The sequence below is a fragment of the Musca autumnalis genome, unplaced genomic scaffold (genome assembly GCF_047663935.1).
Source record: "Musca autumnalis isolate F117 unplaced genomic scaffold, ASM4766393v1 scaffold_1, whole genome shotgun sequence".
Taxonomy (NCBI): Eukaryota; Metazoa; Arthropoda; class Insecta; order Diptera; family Muscidae; genus Musca; species Musca autumnalis.
The window spans coordinates 33,672,832-33,692,083 of record NW_027411644.1 but is presented as its reverse complement, the minus strand read 5'-3'; the positions used below and the strand labels follow the sequence as shown (position 1 = coordinate 33,692,083).

Below are 19,252 nucleotides of genomic sequence, written 5' to 3'. Positions count from 1 at the left end.
TAGACGAGCCGAAGGGAGTCTTTAAAAACGAGCTGAAAGAAGTCTCCATAGAAGAGCTGAAGGGAGGCTTTATAGACGAGCTGAAGAGAGTCTTTATAGACGAGCTGAAGGAAGTCTTTATAGATGAGCTGAAGGGAGTCTTTATAGACGAGCTGAAGGGAGTCTTTATAGATGAGCTGAAGGGAGTCTTTATAGACGAGCTGAAGGGAGTCTTTATAGACGAGTTGAAGGGAGTCTTTATAGACGAGCTGAAGGGAGTCTTTATAGACGAGCTGAAGGGAGTCTTTATAGACGAGCTGAAGGGAGTCTTTATAGACGAGCTGAAGGGAGTCTTAATAGACGAGTAGAAGGGAGTCTTAATAGACGAGTAGAAGGGAGTCTTTATAGACGAGCTGAAGGGAGTCTTTATAGACGAGCAGAAGGGAGTCTTTATGGGCGACATGAAGGCAGTATTTATAGACGAGCTGAAGGGAGACTTTACAGACGAGCTGAAGAGAGTCTTTATAGACGAGCTGAAGGGAATCTTTATAGACGAGCTGAAGGGAATCTTTATAGACGAGCTGAAGGGAGTCTTTATAGACGAGCAGAAGGGAGTCTTTATGGGCGACATGAAGGCAGTATTTATATACGAGCTGAAGGGAGACTTTACAGACGAGCTGAAGAGAGTCTTTATAGACGAGCTGAAGGGAATCTTTATAGACGAGCTGAGGGGAACCTTTATAGAAGAGCTGAAGGTAGACTTTATAGACGAGCTGAAGGGATTCTTTATAAACGAGCTCAAGGGAATCTTTATAGACGAGCTGAAGGGGGTCTTTATGGACGAGCTGAAGGGAGTCTTAAGGACGAGATGAAGGGAGTCTTTATAGACGAACTGTAGGGAGTCTTTATAGACGAGCTGAAGGAAGTCTTTATAGGCGAGCTGAAGGGAGTCTTTATAGACGAGCCGAAGGGAGTCTTTATAGACGAGCCGAAGGGAGTCTTTAAAAACGAGCTGAAAGAAGTCTCCATAGAAGAGCTGAAGGGAGGCTTTATAGACGAGCTGAAGAGAGTCTTTATAGACGAGCTGAAGGAAGTCTTTATAGATGAGCTGAAGGGAGTCTTTATAGACGAGCTGAAGGGAGTCTTTATAGATGAGCTGAAGGGAGTCTTTATAGACGAGCTGAAGGGAGTCTTTATAGACGAGTTGAAGGGAGTCTTTATAGACGAGCTGAAGGGAGTCTTTATAGACGAGCTGAAGGGAGTCTTTATAGACGAGCTGAAGGGAGTCTTTATAGACGAGTTGAAGGGAGTCTTTGTAGACGAGCTGAAGGGAGTCTTTATAGACGAGCTGAAGGGAGGCTTTATAGACGAGCTGAAGGGAGTCTTTATAGACGAGTTGAAGGGAGTCTTTGTAGACGAGTTGAAGGGAGTCTTTGTAGACGAGCTGAAGGGAGTCTTTATAGATGAGCTGAAGGGGGTCGTTATAGACGAGCTGCAGGGAGCCTTTATAGACGAGCTGAAGGGAGTCTTTATAGACGAGCTGAAGGGAGTCTTTATAGGCGAGCAGAATGAAGTCTTCATAGACAAGCTGAAGGGAGTCTTTATAGACGATCAGAAGGGAGTCTTTATAGACGAGATGAAGGGAGTCTTTATAGACGAGGTGAAGGGAGTCTTTATAGGCGAACTGAAGGGAGTCTTTATGGACGAGATGAAGGCAGTCGTTATAGACGAGCTGAAGGGAGTCTTTATGGACGACGTGAAGACAGTATTTATAGACGAGCTGAAGGCAGTCTTTATAGACGAAGTGAAGGGAGTCTTTATAGACGAGCTGAAGGGAGTCTTTATAGACGATCAGAAGGGAGTCTTTATAGACGAGCTGAAGGGAGTCTTTATAGACGAGTTGAAGGGAGTCTTTGTAGACGAGCTGAAGGGAGTCTTTATAGACGAGCTGAAGGGAGGCTTTATAGACGAGCTGAAGGGAGTCTTTATAGACGAGCTGAAGGCAGTCTTTATAGACGAAGTGAAGGGAGTCTTTATGGACGACGTGAAGACAGTATTTATAGACGAGCTGAAGGCAGTCTTTATAGACGAAGTGAAGGGAGTCTTTATAGACGAGCTGAAGGGAGTCTTTATAGACGATCAGAAGGGAGTCTTTATAGACGAGCTGAAGGGAGTCTTTATAGACGAGTTGAAGGGAGTCTTTGTAGACGAGCTGAAGGGAGTCTTTATAGACGAGCTGAAGGGAGGCTTTATAGACGAGCTGAAGGGAGTCTTTATAGACGAGTTGAAGGGAGTCTTTGTAGACGAGTTGAAGGGAGTCTTTGTAGACGAGCTGAAGGGAGTCTTTATAGACGAGCTGAAGGGAGTCTTTATAGACGAGTTGAAGGGAGTCTTTGTAGACGAGCTGAAGGGAGTTTTATAGACGACCTGAAGGGAGTCTTTATAGACGAGCTAAAGGGAGTCTTTATAGACGATCAGAAGGGAGTCTTTATAGACGAGCTGAATGGAGTCTTTAATGACGAGCTGAAGGGAGTCTTTATAGACGAGCTGAAGGGAGTCTTTATTGACGAGCTGAAGGGAGTCTTTATAGACGAGCTGAAGGGAGTCTTTATAGACGAGCTGAAGGGAGTCTTTATAGACGAGCTGAAGGGAGTCTTTATAGACGAGCTGAAGGCAGTCTTTATAGACGAAGTGAAGGGAGTCTTTATAGACGAGCTGAAGGGAGTCTTTATAGACGATCAGAAGGGAGTCTTTATAGACGAGCTGAAGGGAGTCTTTATAGACGAGTTGAAGGGAGTCTTTGTAGACGAGCTGAAGGGAGTCTTTATAGACGAGCTGAAGGGAGGCTTTATAGACGAGCTGAAGGGAGTCTTTATAGACGAGTTGAAGGGAGTCTTTGTAGACGAGTTGAAGGGAGTCTTTGTAGACGAGCTGAAGGGAGTCTTTATAGACGAGCTGAAGGGAGTCTTTATAGACGAGTTGAAGGGAGTCTTTGTAGACGAGCTGAAGGGAGTTTTATAGACGACCTGAAGGGAGTCTTTATAGACGAGCTAAAGGGAGTCTTTATAGACGATCAGAAGGGAGTCTTTATAGACGAGCTGAATGGAGTCTTTAATGACGAGCTGAAGGGAGTCTTTATAGACGAGCTGAAGGGAGTCTTTATAGACGAGCTGAAGGGAGTCTTTATAGACGAGCTGAAGGGAGTCTTTATAGACGAGCTGAAGGCAGTCTTTATAGACGAAGTGAAGGGAGTCTTTATAGACGAGCTGAAGGGAGTCTTTATAGACGATCAGAAGGGAGTCTTTATAGACGAGCTGAAGGGAGTCTTTATAGACGAGTTGAAGGGAGTCTTTGTAGACGAGCTGAAGGGAGTTTTATAGACGACCTGAAGGGAGTCTTTATAGACGAGCTAAAGGGAGTCTTTATAGACGATCAGAAGGTAGTCTTTATAGACGAGCTGAATGGAGTCTTTAATGACGAGCTGAAGGGAGTCTTTATAGACGAGCTGAAGGGAGTCTTTATTGACGAGCTGAAGGGAGTCTTTATAGACGAGCTGAAGGGAGTCTTTATAGACGAGCTGAAGGGAGTCTTTATAGACGAGCTGAAGGGAGTCTTTATAGACGAGCTGAAGGCAGTCTTTATAGACGAAGTGAAGGGAGTCTTTATAGACGAGCTGAAGGGAGTCTTTATAGACGATCAGAAGGGAGTCTTTATAGACGAGCTGAAGGGAGTCTTTATAGACGAGTTGAAGGGAGTCTTTGTAGACGAGCTGAAGGGAGTCTTTATAGACGAGCTGAAGGGAGGCTTTATAGACGAGCTGAAGGGAGTCTTTATAGACGAGTTGAAGGGAGTCTTTGTAGACGAGTTGAAGGGAGTCTTTGTAGACGAGCTGAAGGGAGTCTTTATAGACGAGCTGAAGGGAGTCTTTATAGACGAGTTGAAGGGAGTCTTTGTAGACGAGCTGAAGGGAGTTTTATAGACGACCTGAAGGGAGTCTTTATAGACGAGCTAAAGGGAGTCTTTATAGACGATCAGAAGGGAGTCTTTATAGACGAGCTGAATGGAGTCTTTAATGACGAGCTGAAGGGAGTCTTTATAGACGAGCTGAAGGGAGTCTTTATAGACGAGCTGAAGGGAGTCTTTATAGACGAGCTGAAGGCAGTCTTTATAGACGAAGTGAAGGGAGTCTTTATAGACGAGCTGAAGGGAGTCTTTATAGACGATCAGAAGGGAGTCTTTATAGACGAGCTGAAGGGAGTCTTTATAGACGAGTTGAAGGGAGTCTTTGTAGACGAGCTGAAGGGAGTCTTTATAGACGAGCTGAAGGGAGGCTTTATAGACGAGCTGAAGGGAGTCTTTATAGACGAGTTGAAGGGAGTCTTTGTAGACGAGTTGAAGGGAGTCTTTGTAGACGAGCTGAAGGGAGCCTTTATAGACGAGCTGAAGGGAGTCTTTATAGACGAGTTGAAGGGAGTCTTTGTAGACGAGCTGAAGGGAGTTTTATAGACGACCTGAAGGGAGTCTTTATAGACGAGCTGAAGGGAGTCTTTATAGACGAGCTGAAGGGAGTCTTTATAGACGAGCTGAAGGGAGTCTTTATAGACAAGCTTAAGGAAGTCTTTATAGACGAGCTGAAGGGAGTCTTTATAGACGAGCTGAATGGAGTCTTTATAGACGATTTGAAGGGGGTCTTTATGGACGAGATGAAGGGAGTCTTTAAAGACGAGCTGAAGGGAGTCTTTATAGACGAGCTGAATGGAGTCTTTATAGACGATTTGAAGGGGGTCTTTATAGACGAGCTGAAGGGAGTCTTTATAGACGAGCTGAATGGAGTCTTTATAGACGATTTGAAGGGGGTCTTTATGGACGAGATGAAGGGAGTCTTTAAAGACGAGCTGAAGGGAGTCTTTATAGACGAGCTGAAGGGAATCTTTATAGACGAGCGGAAGGGAGTCTTTATAGACGAGCTGAAGGGGGTCTTTATAGACGAGCTGAAGGGAGTCTTTATAGACGAGTTGAAGGGAGTCTTTGTAGACGAGCTGAAGGGAGTCTTTATAGACGAGCTGAAGGGAGGCTTTATAGACGAGCTGAAGGGAGTCTTTATAGACGAGCTGAAGGAAGTCTTTATAGACGAGCTGAAGGGAGTCTTTATAGACGAGCTGAAGGGAGTCTTTATAGACGAGCTGAAGGGAGTCTTTATAGACGAGCTGAAGGGAGTCTTTATAGACGAGCTGAAGGGAGTCTTTATAGACGAGCTGAAGGGAGTCTTTATAGACGAGCTGAAGGGAGTCTTTATAGACGAGCTGAAGGGAGTCTTTATAGACGAGCTGAAGGGGAGTCTTTATAGACGAACTGAAGGGAGTCTTTATGGACGAGCTGAAGGGGAGTCTTTATAGACGAACTGAAGGGAGTCTTTATAGACGAACTGAAGGGAGTCTTTATAGACGAACTGAAGGGAGTCTTTATAGACGAGCTGAAGGGAGTCTTTATAGACGAGCTGAAGGGAGTCTTTATAGACGAGCTGAAGGGAGTCTTTATAGACGAACTGAAGGGAGTCTTTATAGACGAACTGAAGGGGTCTTTATAGACGAGCTGAAGGGAGTCTTTATAGACGAGCTGAAGGGAGTCTTTATAGACGAGCTGAAGGGAGTCTTTATAGACGAGCTGGAGGGAGTCTTTATAGACGAGCTGAAGGGAGTCTTTATAGACGAGCTGGAGGGAGTCTTTATAGACGAGCTGAAGGGAGTCTTTATAGACGAGCTGAAGGGAGTCTTTATAGACGAGCTGAAGGGAGTCTTTATAGACTAGCTGAAGGGAGTCTTTATAGACGAGCTGAAGGGGTCTTTATAGACGAGCTGAAGGGAGTCTTTATCGGCGATCTGAAGGGAGTCTTTATAGACGAGCTGAAGGGGGTCTTTATGGACGAGCTGAAGGGAGTCTTTATGGACGAGCTGAAGTGAGTCTTTATGGACAAGCTGAAGGGAGTCTTTAAAGACGAGCTGAAGGGAGTCTTTATGGACGAGCTGAAGGGGTCTTTATAGACGATCTGAAGGGAGTCTTTATAGAGGAGCTGAAGGGGTCTTTATAGACGAGGTGAAGGGAGTTTTTATAGACGAGCTGAAGGCAGTCTTTATAGACGAGCTGAAGGGAGCCTTTATGGACGATTGGGTCCAAAATTTGGATTTCGTAATATTTTTTCCAAACTTAGTTTGAGTTCGAAGATGGGCCATATCGGTCCACTCCTTCAGGTACCTCCAACATAAAATTTAGGTAATGTTTAGTTTAGGACCTGCTATCGGATAGTTTTGATTTTTGTTGTAGAAACTTGTATTTGCTACCCCCATTACGACAATACAAGTTTTTTAAGGGGCAAATCCATACTTCCAGAAAGTTGTGAAAATCCCCTATGGCACAATGTGTAGTAGTTGGAGCACACGATATTTCTCGAACGGATCTGCCGATTTGGTCTAAAATTTGGCTATCGTAATATTTTGTCTGAACTTAGGTTAAGTCCGAAGGTGAGCCATATCGGTCCATTCCCTTAGGTACCTCTCCCACAAAAGGCAGTTTCTGATTTGGTACACATCGTAATATTTCTACCGAGACATTGATCGGGCATGAATATGGACTATATATGTCAACTCCTTCAGGTACACACAACATTTCGGAAAAATGCACTTTAAGGCCGGTTCTCGAATCGCTTTTAACTTTGTTGTACGAACTTGTGTTCGCTGACCCATTACAACGATGCAAGTTTTTTCAGGGGCAAGTCTATACTTCCTGAGAAAATAGCCCGATAGCTGTAAAAATCCCTATGGCACTATGCGTACGATAACTCTCGAAAGGATCAGCCGATTTGGTCCAAAATTTGGACTTCGTAATATTTGTTCCAAACTAAGTTTAAGTTTGAAGATTGGTCGGTGAGCATCTTCCACCCCCAAAAAATAAAAAGCTTCACAATAACAGTACGCACTATATCTGCTGAACGGAGCAAACCATCCAAAACTTGGATATCCTAATATTTTATCCAAATGTAGTTTTACTTCAGAAATCTGTCTTCTCCTTAGGGTACCCCCCACAAAAGTTCAACATTTTTGTTTCAGTGCAGTTTAGGATCTGTTCGAAGAGCTTTTGGAAAATTAAAATTATACCGATGCTATTCTTTGTGGTCCTGTTTAAGCGATTTTATGTTTTACGTGGGCAAGTCCATGATTCCTGTCATCGTGGCCCAAAACCTCTAAGTTATACGGTAACCAACTGAAATGACTGGTGGTCACAAAATCTATAAAAAGGAATGAATCCCAAAATAAGATCCACTTCCAAAATGAAGTATGTCGGTCCATTCCTTCAAGTAAACCTCCGCAACACTTTTGAGCTTCAAACCAAATATATTTTTTGTCGGCAAATTTCAAAAAGGGCTATCCCTAATCCCTAGATTCAATATCGTCAATAGATGGACTTTTAATTCACACAGGCTGAGGGTATATCTCTGTCGGCAAAGCCGACTGATACTTTTTACTTGTTTTATTTTAATTCTACACGTGCTGCATGACATTAACCCGTATTAAGAAAAAGGAGTAATTTTTAATTTTTAAGATTTGTTTCACTTTTTTTCATAACCTCAAGCTGCGGGTGTTTACCTTTTATCATCATCTTCTTCTTGATTCTGGGCATTTTAATGGCGATTTGCGGAAATACCAAACTTTGGTCACACCGATCAAAGAGCGAGCGGCATGTGAAATTGATTGATTTCGTCTTCTTCAAAATTAACAAAAAATTTTAAACTAAATTTCGAAAATTTCATCAATAAATCATTTGAACCTAGCAGATTTTTTTTTTTTTGTATAGCACAAGTGATGACGTTATAAAATATAGTGGCCATCAATTTACCACGAATATTCTTGGCACAGGTAGTAATAAGTAACAACAAGTGTTTGAGATTAATGTGTGCCATGTCTAAGAACAGATTTATTAATATATTATTAATCATTTGGGGTCTTTGGAAATGTTTTTTTTTTTTTTTTTGCAAATTGCTTTTAATTATTACTTATTAATTGTTTTATAAATAAATAATTATATGGTTTTATAGAAATGCGATGTATGTATAAAAATTAGTTCAAAGAACTTCAGAAAATCTACACATTACTTGCCTATGCCGATAACATTGCCATTCTATTGGATCGGACAAGAAGCACCAAACATATTTTGGAAATGAGAATCTACATCATTGAGGAAGTGAATATTTTTACATACAGCTCAAATGTTATCAACAACAAAAAAACATACGGTTTGAATTAAAAAAGAAGCCTTATGGCTAAAGAGGGTCAGATCACAAATGTAACTTATTTAAATAACAATTTAAGACCTCACTTATGTTAAGGCCAAATCCGTTTCAAATCCGTTTCGTCCAAAATTAGATAAAGTCCGAAGATAGACTATATTCAAAAGTTCAAAAAAATTCCATTGAGTGCAGTTTAAGGACTGCTCTAACCCAGTTTTTTTATTTTCTCCGAAATTGTCCTTCTAATCCTGATTACAATGATATATTTTTTTGTTTGTAGGCAAACATCCTGAATCAATGGCCCGAATGCTTTAAAAACTCAGTCCGTGCAAGCTAAGATAACTGATGAACGCAAATACTTATGAATATGACAGTGTGAGAACCGAAACTTCACAACTTCAAGCATTTCATCCACAAAAGTTCAAAATTTCCCCATATGTTCAGTTAAGGGCTGTTCGAGAATGTTGTGATTACATTGAGTTAATTTTTTCGTAGGCAAGTCCATACTTCCTGAGATAATAACACAAAAGCTCTGAAAAACCCCGTTGATGGTGTTCACAATATGGTGTACACAATAACTCTCGAAGGTCCAAATCGATTTCTTCTTACCTCCAGACGTACATATATCAAGTACCAAGATGGTCTATATGGGACAACATCTTCGAATACCTCCCTCACAAAAGTTCAACATAAGTGCAGTTTATGTGCTGTTCGAAGATCTATTGGATATTTTGACCAATGGTACACCTTGCAGTCTTGACATAATGGTCTAAAAGCTCTAAATCTTACGGTAACCAACTAAAAATATACCCCAAATGTTTCAATATTTTTGTCGGACAGTTTTTTAAGGCCAAAAAAGGCAACGAAATATCTCTGTCGACAAATCCGGCTGATATTTTATGAATTGTTTTTCAGAAAACAAAAGTTATGAATTTTGATAAGTTTTCATCCGCTGTGCTGACAGAAGTAATTAATCTTTGGGCAAAGTTCTTGAAAGGTTTTTAATGTCATCGAGTCCATAAACTTCTACTCCTACCATTAAGATAGAAATAAGCCGGAACAACAACCATTGGGGTATCAGATGGAGTTTTTTTCGATTTAACATATTTTGTCAGGACTTTGCTAAAATTTTGCTACACATTTTTTTTGCAAATCCCAAATATGGATTTCGTAGTCTCAAACAGTATTGCGAGTAGGATTCGAAGTCTATGAGTCGTAGTTTGTATCTCTCTCGACTCCTGATAATTATACCCTCAGCCTTTAGGCTAAAGAGGGTATTTACACTTTGATACGACCAAAAATGTGCCTCATCGAAATAATGGTTTTAGACCCCAAGTATGTTTGTACGATATCCGTTTCAGACAATTTTGAGTAGATCTAGCTATGTCCGTCCGTCTGTCTGTCTGTCCGTCTGTCTGTCTGTCTGTCTGGCTGGCTGGTGCGCACGATAACTCTCGAACGGATTAATCGATTCGGTTCAAATTTTGGGTATCGAAATATTTTGTCCAGATTCGATTTAAGTTCGAAGATGGGCCATATAGGTCCACTCCTTCAGGTACCTCCCCCACAAATGTTCAAAAATTGTCGCAAAACTTGTGCGCACGATAACTCTTGTAAGGAATAACCGATTTGGTCCATACTTTGCACATCGTGTAATTTCTACCAAACTTAGATGAGGTTCCAATATGGACTCAATCGGTCCACTCCTTCGGGTACCTCCCACACAAAATTTCGGAAAAGTTTAGTTTAGGACCTGGTCTCGAATCGCTTTGATTTTTGTTTACGCAAGTTGTATTCGCTGTCCTCTATACGACGCTGTAAGTTTCATTAGGGGTAAGTCCATACTTCCTGAGAAAATAGCCTGAAAGTTACAAAAAACCCTATGACACCGTGTGTAGTGGTTGGAGCGCAAGATAACTTTCGAACGGATCTGCCGATTCAGTCCAAAATTTGGCTTTCGTAATATTTTGTCCAAACTTAGATCAAGTTCAAAGATGGATTATATCGGTCCACTCCTTCCGGTACCTCCCCCACAAAAGTTCGAAAATGTTCGGAAAATTTGTGCGTACGATAACTCTTGAAGGGAGTAACCGATTTGGTCCATCCTTTGCACATTATGAAATTTCTACCAGACTTAGATGAGGTTCCAATATGGACTCAATCGGTAAACTCCTTCGAGTACCTTCCACACAAAATTTCGGAAAAGTTCAGTTTAGGACCTGCTCTCGAATCGACTTGGTTTTTGTTGTACCAACTTGTATTCACTGCCCCTCATATATAACGGTGTAAGCTTCATCAGGGGCAAGTCCATACTTCCTGAGAAAATAGCCTGAAGGAGGCAAATACCCCTCTGACACCGTGTGTAGTGGTTGGAGCGCAAGATAACTCTCGAAGGGATCTGTCGATTCGGTCCAAAATATGGCCTTAGTAATTTTTTGTCCAAACATAGTTTAAGGTTGAAGATAAGCCATATCGGTCCACTCCTTCAGGTACCTCCCCCACAAAAGTTTAAAAATGTTCGGAAAAATTGTTCGTACGGTAACTCTTGAAGGGAGTGGCCGAATTGGTCTATACTTTACACATCCTAATATATCTACCAGATATAGATCAGGTTCAAATATGGACTATATTTGTCCACTCCATCTGGTACCTCCCACACAAAATTTCGGATAAGTTCACTTTAAGACCAGCTTTTGACTAAATTTGATTTCTGATGAAGCAACTTGCAATCGCTGACTCAATTACAACGGTAAAAGTTTTTTTAAGTGGCAAGTCCATACTTCTTGGAAAAACAGTCCGAAAGTTGTAAAAACCCCCTGTGGCACCATCTGTAGTAGTTGGAGAGCACAATAACTCTCGAACTGATAGACCGATTTGGTCCAAAATTTGGCCTTCGTCATATTTTGTCCAAACTTAGTTTAACTTCTAAAATGACCCATATCGGCCCTCTCCTTAGGATACTTCCCCCACAAAAGTTCAACATTTGTGTCCAAGTGCAGTTTAGGGTCTGTTCGGAGATCCTTTGGAAATTTATACCGATGATGTACAGCCATATTATGTTTACCGTGTACAAGTCCATACTTTCTGGCATACTGGTCCAACAGGTGTACGATAACCCACTGAAATGACTAGTGGGCGCAATATCTATCGAAAAGATATGACTCTCAAAATAAGATCTACTTCCGTAATGCACTATGTCGGTCCATTCCCTCATCCGCAAAACTTTTGAACTTTAATCCTAATCCACATTTTTGTCGGCAAGTTCAAATGACCTAAAAGTGCCACAACATTCTGAAAAGACCCTAAGTACATTCGATCTGTCCGTAGATGAAACTTCCAATTCACATAGGCTGAGGGTATATCTCTGTCGGCAAAGCCGACTGATACTTTTTTACTTGTTTTTTTTAAGAAAACATTTAAAAATTTTAATTTAGTGAAAAAACAACAACAAATATTCTTCGGAGACCCTATAAAGTATATAACCATGTACTTCCGTCTGTTGAAATCAAGATACAGCTCGCAGTATTTAAAATAGAGCTATTTAATTTGGTACACACTTTTCAATTACTCCGTGGATGCGTGGTTTTGAAAATGGGCCTATTGGTCCACGTATTGATATAGCCCCTATAAAACGGTACCTCCCGATTTTTGGTATTTTGAAATTTGGTATTTACTCTTCCTCAGTAATTTGTCATGTTCAGATATAGTTTCCATAGAACGGTACCATTCGATTTTCGATATTTTAAATGACTGTAATTAGGTATTTTGTATTCGATATGGGTATAAAACATCCCTATAGAGAATTGTGGGTATAGATGTACGTTTTAATATAGCCTAGAGCTGACAAACTCCGACTATCGTTTTGACCGCTGTTGTAAGGCTTTCATATTGAACTCTAAACAAATTATTGTTTTTAAATCATTCGCGCCAGATATCCCAAAAAAAATATGTTTTGGTTGTCGATGTAAATTTTGTTTTACGTCCGTAATCAAAACTATAATCCGACTATCGATAGTTTGCCTGCACTAATATAACCCCCCATAGAAATGGTATTGCAGGTTCTCAGTTTGGAAGGTACTACGTTACCGCTAGATATGAAGTTTTTGATAGTTGTTGATAGCTTCAACATACTCGTGCACATTCTTCTACTATTAATCACAAACTGATAACAACACGGAAAATCATTAGATCGTTTGAAATTAGAATCATTCATAAATAGCGCATTAAAAGAAAATTGTCTCTAAGTGAGGATTTGTTCTGTGTTGTGTGTCAATATCAAAGGCGTCAGTGCCCAAGAATTTCTTCCGATTTTTTTTTTAGAAAATCTAAACTTTTCTTCGAATTTTTCCAGAATTTATTTCCGAATTCCGACCGATTTTCTTCAAAAAAATCTAAATTTGTCACAGAAATTTCCAGAATTTTTTTCCGAATTCGTTGCGAAACTCTAATATTTTGTTAGAATTTTCTTAGAAAATTCTTTCCGAATTCGGTGGACACGTCCATATAACTTTTGTACCGAATTCGGCATCAGAATCGGCAAATTGTTCAGAGATTCTGACCGAATTCGCAAAGAATTCGAGAAAAAAATGTTAGCTGGAAAGGGAGACTTCTCTCATATCAATGAGTACACCCCGATTCATATTAGGACACACAAGTTAAATAATTTTGCTTAAGTGCCATTTAGGAGCTGATTATTTATTATTATATGTGTATTATATGCGGTAGATAGGAGACTTATGCCCCTGTAGTTGACCTAAACTGTCTTGTCTCCTTTTTTGTTCACGGGTCATAGCAGACTGAGGTTTCAATTTTAGCCCAATTTTATTAGTCAACTGATGTATACTACTTTTCAGCATGTCGCCACCATTTTTGAAGACGTTAGCTGGAAGCCCAAGAATTGGCGCGTGCAACCTTATTGTTCTTCCGTCGATTAATTTTTGTAATGTCCTTACTTTGGTAGCTATAATAAAGTGAGTAATCGTTTGTGATCTTTACGTCGCACAATGCTTCAGAAATCGATTTTCCTGGCCAAAACTCCAATTTTTTGTCGTCACCGATTGTTAATTTCTATTAGGAACTAACCGACCCGGTCCGCGTTGCTGCTCCGTCGTAATGAGTTTTAATGATATCTTTTTATGGACTTTATGCTTGAAACTTCAAAAATAGGTATTTTCTACCTCACTTCTTTGGTCCATTGTCGAACCCAGGAGGATTTCAAATTTATCAACAGATTTTGTCGGTAACCTTTCTTTTCTCTTACGGACTTTGTCGGATTTTTTCGCCCATTGATGCTGTTTCGGATTTATTATCGTCCATGACTCCACTCAAGCAATCAAAAAAAAAACATTTTTTAAAATTGCATGAAATTAGGTTCAGTAGATTTGCAAAAATAATGTATTGAAAAAAGTGGGCGTGGCCATCCATTTTTAAGATATAATATATTTAAAACAGTGGGCGTGCTCCGGTATTTTGGTTCCAAATATGTACCTAGGGTACACACAACCCCATTGCCTCACCAAATTTATGCCTTAACTGATATAATCATAAGGTTGGCTAATTTTTATTTGTATTTTAGTTTTATGTATAAGATTCAATCAAAAAACTAATTTCGACTTTTTTGGAGATACGACTTCAGGCATTTATGGTGACGATATACACTATTTTTCCCCTAATTAGATAATTTGTGTTCTTAAGGGTGATAATCATCTTGCTAAATTGTTTCAGTACAGGTCCACATTTGAGTAATTTCTCATATATGTATATATCGTCACCATAAATTCCCGAAGACGTAACCGACATGAAAATCGAAATTCGTTTTTTGACGTAATCTGATACATAAAGCTAAAATACATGCCCTGCCAAAATTTCTACGTTCAAAAACAACGATGCTATTCAAGAAATGACATTTCGGAAAATGGGATAGTATTGCCGATTTTGTTGTAATGGAGGATCTCAAAACTAAGCACTTCAGCGGTTTTGGTTTCACTACTAATTCCCCTTCGTATATGATCGATAATATCCCATATATTCGCCTTCATAATATAATATTCCATAAAACAATTTTTAATTTTATAACGTTTTTTGCTTCTCCTGTAAAGTTTTGGTTTTGTGGGTTACGTCTTCGGGCATTTATGGCGACGATATTCGATACCACCCAATACCACATTTAGGCACATGTTCCAATAGATATGTATCTTACCGAACATTGCTCTATGTCATGGAATAATAGGGGTTTAATGGAAAGTAATATAAAACTCGTTGAAATACCTGACATCGGAGGGTACCGTTGTATGGGGGCTACACCGAGTTGGTCCAATATACACATAGAATCCTATATACCAAAATAGAAAATGTCCTTTAAAACTCAAAAATATAAAACCCAAAATAATATTTGAAAATGTTATTTTTTGTTTTTCAACTACTTTAATTTATTAGTGGGAAAAATTGGCTATGTTGACCAAGGGGTAAGGCAGGGAAGACTGTAGTTTCAGATCTCGCCACAGATCTTCATCAGTTCCCTTGTTTCTTGTTTTTCAACAAGAAACTTTTTATACCCAAGTGTCAATTGCCCCCTCAAATAGACACGTATCCAAGGAAACACTCTGATCGAGTGGCACGACCTAAACTCGAACAACTGCACTTGCAAACAAACCAAATCTTTCCCACTGCTATGCGTTCGTTGAGTCTCAGCGAAAATAAAACACATAACTAGTTTGTTGGTATTGCTAACAACAGCAATAAACTAAACTTTTGACGGAGCCTGGTCTCACAATTAAGAGGGTTGGCGTTGTTTTTTTTTTTTTTTTGTTTTTTTTTTTTTTGGGATGATGACTTCTATTTTGTTTTTCAAAATAGTTAGGCTTAATCCCATAGTCCTTGTTTTAATATTTTATTAAAACTACTTTAATTTATTAGTTTAAAATCAAAATAGAAGTCATCATCCAAAAAAAATAACGCCAACCCTCCTAGATGTTATTTTTTAATATTGATATTTTAGGAATAGTTAAATTATAACCAATTGATGAATATCATTAAACGAAACTTTAAAAAAATTAAAATAACTAACATTTCAAAAGTTAGACTTTCACCCCAATAATTATAAAATATCTCAATCCGTTCAAAAGTTACAGCATTTTGGACAGTAAAAAAGATACTGAACAACTGTATGTAAAAAAAATGTTACTGTGGGCTCAACCGGGATTTGAACCCGGGACCTCTCGCACCCAAAGCGAGAATCATACCCCTAGACCATTGAGCCGCATGGCAACCCTAGCCTAACAATATGCCATTTTTAAAAATCAAAGCCTTTTCAAATCTTCCATAGATCATTTTTCTACGTCTAAAAAAATCAATGAGATGATAGTTCGGCATTTTTAATAGATGTTCGATTACAATATGTATTTAAATGTCGTCCATTGTTATTCCATTATTAACATTCCGTTAGTTCAGCAACTGATTAATTTCTTGAATGTGGTTTAAATGAAATAAGTGTGCGTTGCATTTTGTCTATTGACCCAAATTCGTCATTTACCTCAAAAGTTGGTAACAATTTTTGGGTTCATTAGTATTCAATACAAAGTGCATTGTTGGTGATTTCCCTTTCGCTTGAAATTGACCAAAATGTGTGGTTACTTTATTCCTACATGGGGATGTAGCTCAGATGGTAGAGCGCTCGCTTAGCATGTGAGAGGTACGGGGATCGATGCCCCGCATCTCCAAAATTATTTTTTATATAAATTTTTTATAATTTTTTTAGAAAATCAAAAGGAAATACAATAAATTCATGTTTAGGAATAAAATAAAGAAAAATAATTTATTTTCTATTACTGAATTCTTATGAATTAAAAAAAATATATATATTAAAAGTTTTTACTATGCGTTAATAAAGTAATAAATAAACAACGATTATAAACAACGACTATCGATGCAATAAAACATCGCAAGAGATTACGCAACATTCTCCTAAGAGACAAAACAAATGAAGCCAAAGTACTAGCCAAATCGAACTATCGCATTGCTGCAAATATTGTTAAGCGTTTGGCCCGTAGAGACAAACGTCTGTATTTCAACGAACTGGCTGAACAAGCAGAACAGGCTTCTAATATTGGTAATATTTGTGGTGTATACGAAACCATTAAGCAAATGAGTGGTAACAATATTAGACCTATAGCAGGAATCAAGGACGAAAATGGACGTGAACTAAGCAGCCCCGAGGAGCAAATAGACCGATGGCGTCAATTCTTCAGCACCGAGGAGCCAGCAGCTAATGTGTCTCAACCATATACTTCAGCTCTGCGCCGCAACCCAAGAAGAGACGTAAATACAGATCCTCCTACGTACGAAGATGTAATTACAACCCTGAAGTCACTTAAAAATGGCAAGCCAGGTGGTCCGGACAACATACCCTCGGAACTACTTCGGTATGGGGCAGAACCCATCGCGCAAGCTATTACCCCAATTATTAGAGACGTGTGGGAGACAAATGTGTTTCCCAAAGAGTGGAAGAATAGTACTATAGTAACTATCCCAAAAAAAGGTGATCTCACTGAGTGCAAAACTTGGCGAGGAATTACATTGCTATGTAGAGAGCCCTTATAAACAAAGGCATCCCTCTTAAAATTGTAACCCTGATCAAAGAACTTTATAGAGACCCCGAAATATCAGTCCGTTTCAACGGCAAAGAAAGCCTACCCTTCTCAACCTGCAAGGGCGTAAAACAGGGCTGCCTCTTATCTCCCACGCTTTCTCTCATACTCTTAGATTCTGTTTTAGAAGCAACAAACGCCGAGGCTCCTTATGGAATGTAAACGGTTTTCTTGGCGACATACACTACGCAGATGACATCTGCTTTTTCGCCCACAACTTCGACCACATCAGTGCTAAATTGGAATCGCTAACGCGTAACGCCTCCAAAGTCGGTTTAAAAATAAACACTAAAAAGACCAAGCTTATGAGAATAGGCTCAACATGTTAAACCCCACTCACAATAAACGGGCATACCATTGAAGACGTAGAGCACTTTTGTTACTTGGCAAGCAAAATTACTAAAGACGGCGGATCAGAAGCAGACATCAGCGACCGCATAAACAAGGCAAGAAATGCTTTCCGTTCGCTCAACAAAGTCTGGAGATGTAACGCCCTATCAACCTCAACAAAAACAGGATATTTAACAGCAGCGTAAAATCTATTCTACTGAACGGCTGTACGACTTGGAGTTTCACGCAAGCGACGACTCGGAAACATCAAGTGTTTATCAACCGCTGCCTACGGCAAATTCTGAGAATCTTCTGGCCGAACAAAATATCAAATTCAGAACTACTGCTCCAGAAGAAAATGGGTCTGGTTTGGCCATATCTTACGCAGGCCACACAGTGACATTGCCAGAACCGTGCTAGACTAGAATCCGCAAGGACAACGAAAAAGAGTACGTCGAAGAAACACCTGGATTCGCTGTACCAAAAAAGAACTTGAGTCAGTCCATAGAACCTGGGATCAAGCAAAATACCTGGCCAACGATAGAACAAGATGGAGAGTGTTTGTCGATGCCCTATGTTCAACCTGAACTTTTTACATCTGTTTTGTATTTATGTAATTAATCAGCTTATATTATGTAAGACATACAGATATAAATAAAGGACAATAAGATGGCGCAGAAACAAATATTTTTAAAAGAGATAATAACAATCTTCCTGATTTTTGCACTTTTTTATGCCCTCAGCATTTAGGCTAGAGAGGGTATATACACTTTGATACGACCAAAAATGTGCCTCATCGAAATAACGGTTTTAGACCCCAAGTATGTTTGGACGAAATTCGTTTCAGACAATTTGGAGTCGATTTTGCCATGTCCGTCTGCCTGTCTGGCTGGCTGGTGCCCACGATAACTCTCGAACGGATCAACCGATTCGAACCAAATGCGTATCGAAATATTTTGTCAAAACTTAGTTTAAGTTCGAAGATGGGCCACATCGGTCCACTCCTTCGGGTACCTCCCCGCACAAAAGTTTAAAGTTTTTCTGTAAAATGTTGTAAACACCCAGCAAAAATACTCATTACAAATTGGCCTACTTTCTCATTATTTTAACACGGGCATGTCATAGGGAGTAAGTACTTATTTTTTGGGCACTAAAAAGTAGATAAATAAGTAGTTACTCCCTGGTTACTTCAAGTCGTAACTACTTATTTAAGTACTTATTTATTTACTTTTAAGTGCCAAAAAATAAGTACTTACTCCCTATGACATGCCCGTGTTAAAATAATGAGAAAGTAGGCCAATTTGTAATGAGTATTTTTGCTGGGCAATAACTCTCAAAGGGAGCAATCGATTTGGTCCAAACTTTGTATATCGTATTATAGCTTCCAGATATAGATTGAGTTAGAATATGGACTACATCAGTTCACTCCTTCAGGTACCTCCCACACAAAATTCGTAAAAAGTGAAGATTAAGAGCTCCTCTCGCATCGTTTTGATTATTTTTTTCAGTAGGTTGTTCTAGTGAAATAGCTATTGTGCAATATAACTCTAACTCTCGAAGGGAGCAATAGATTTGTTCTAAACTTTGCACATCGTATTATTCCTTCCAGATACAAATCGGGTTCGAATATGGACTACGAGTATATCTGTTTACCTTCGTTTACCTTTCACACAAAATTCGGATAAAGTGAAGTTTAAGAGCTCCTCTCGGATGGTTTTGAAATTTCCTTCTGTGGGTTGTCCTTCCGGCTCCCTTTACGACAGTACAATTTTTTTTCTTGCCAAAGTTCATACTTCCTGATATATTGGCCTAAAAGCTCCAAAAAACACTGACGGCACCAACCAAAATGGCAAATCCGCAAGATAATTCTCGCAGGGAGTTTCTGATTGGTGCAGACTTTGAACATCGTATTATTAGTCCGGTCAAAATAGACATGCGTATAAGGGGGAAATAGCAAAAATTCCCACAAAGCTGAATTTTGGTGGATAGCTAGGGTTGGCCATTAGAAGCAACGTCC

The 19,252-nt window shown here is 39.5% G+C and overlaps 1 non-coding gene across 1 annotated transcript; it reads right to left on the bottom strand.

The window, feature by feature from the left end:
- Window positions 1-15,446: 15,446 nt before the first annotated feature.
- On the bottom strand, window positions 15,447-15,518 carry TRNAP-UGG (transfer RNA proline (anticodon UGG)). Its single transcript has one exon. It is a non-coding gene; the product is annotated as a tRNA-Pro (tRNA).
- Window positions 15,519-19,252: the final 3,734 nt, after the last annotated feature.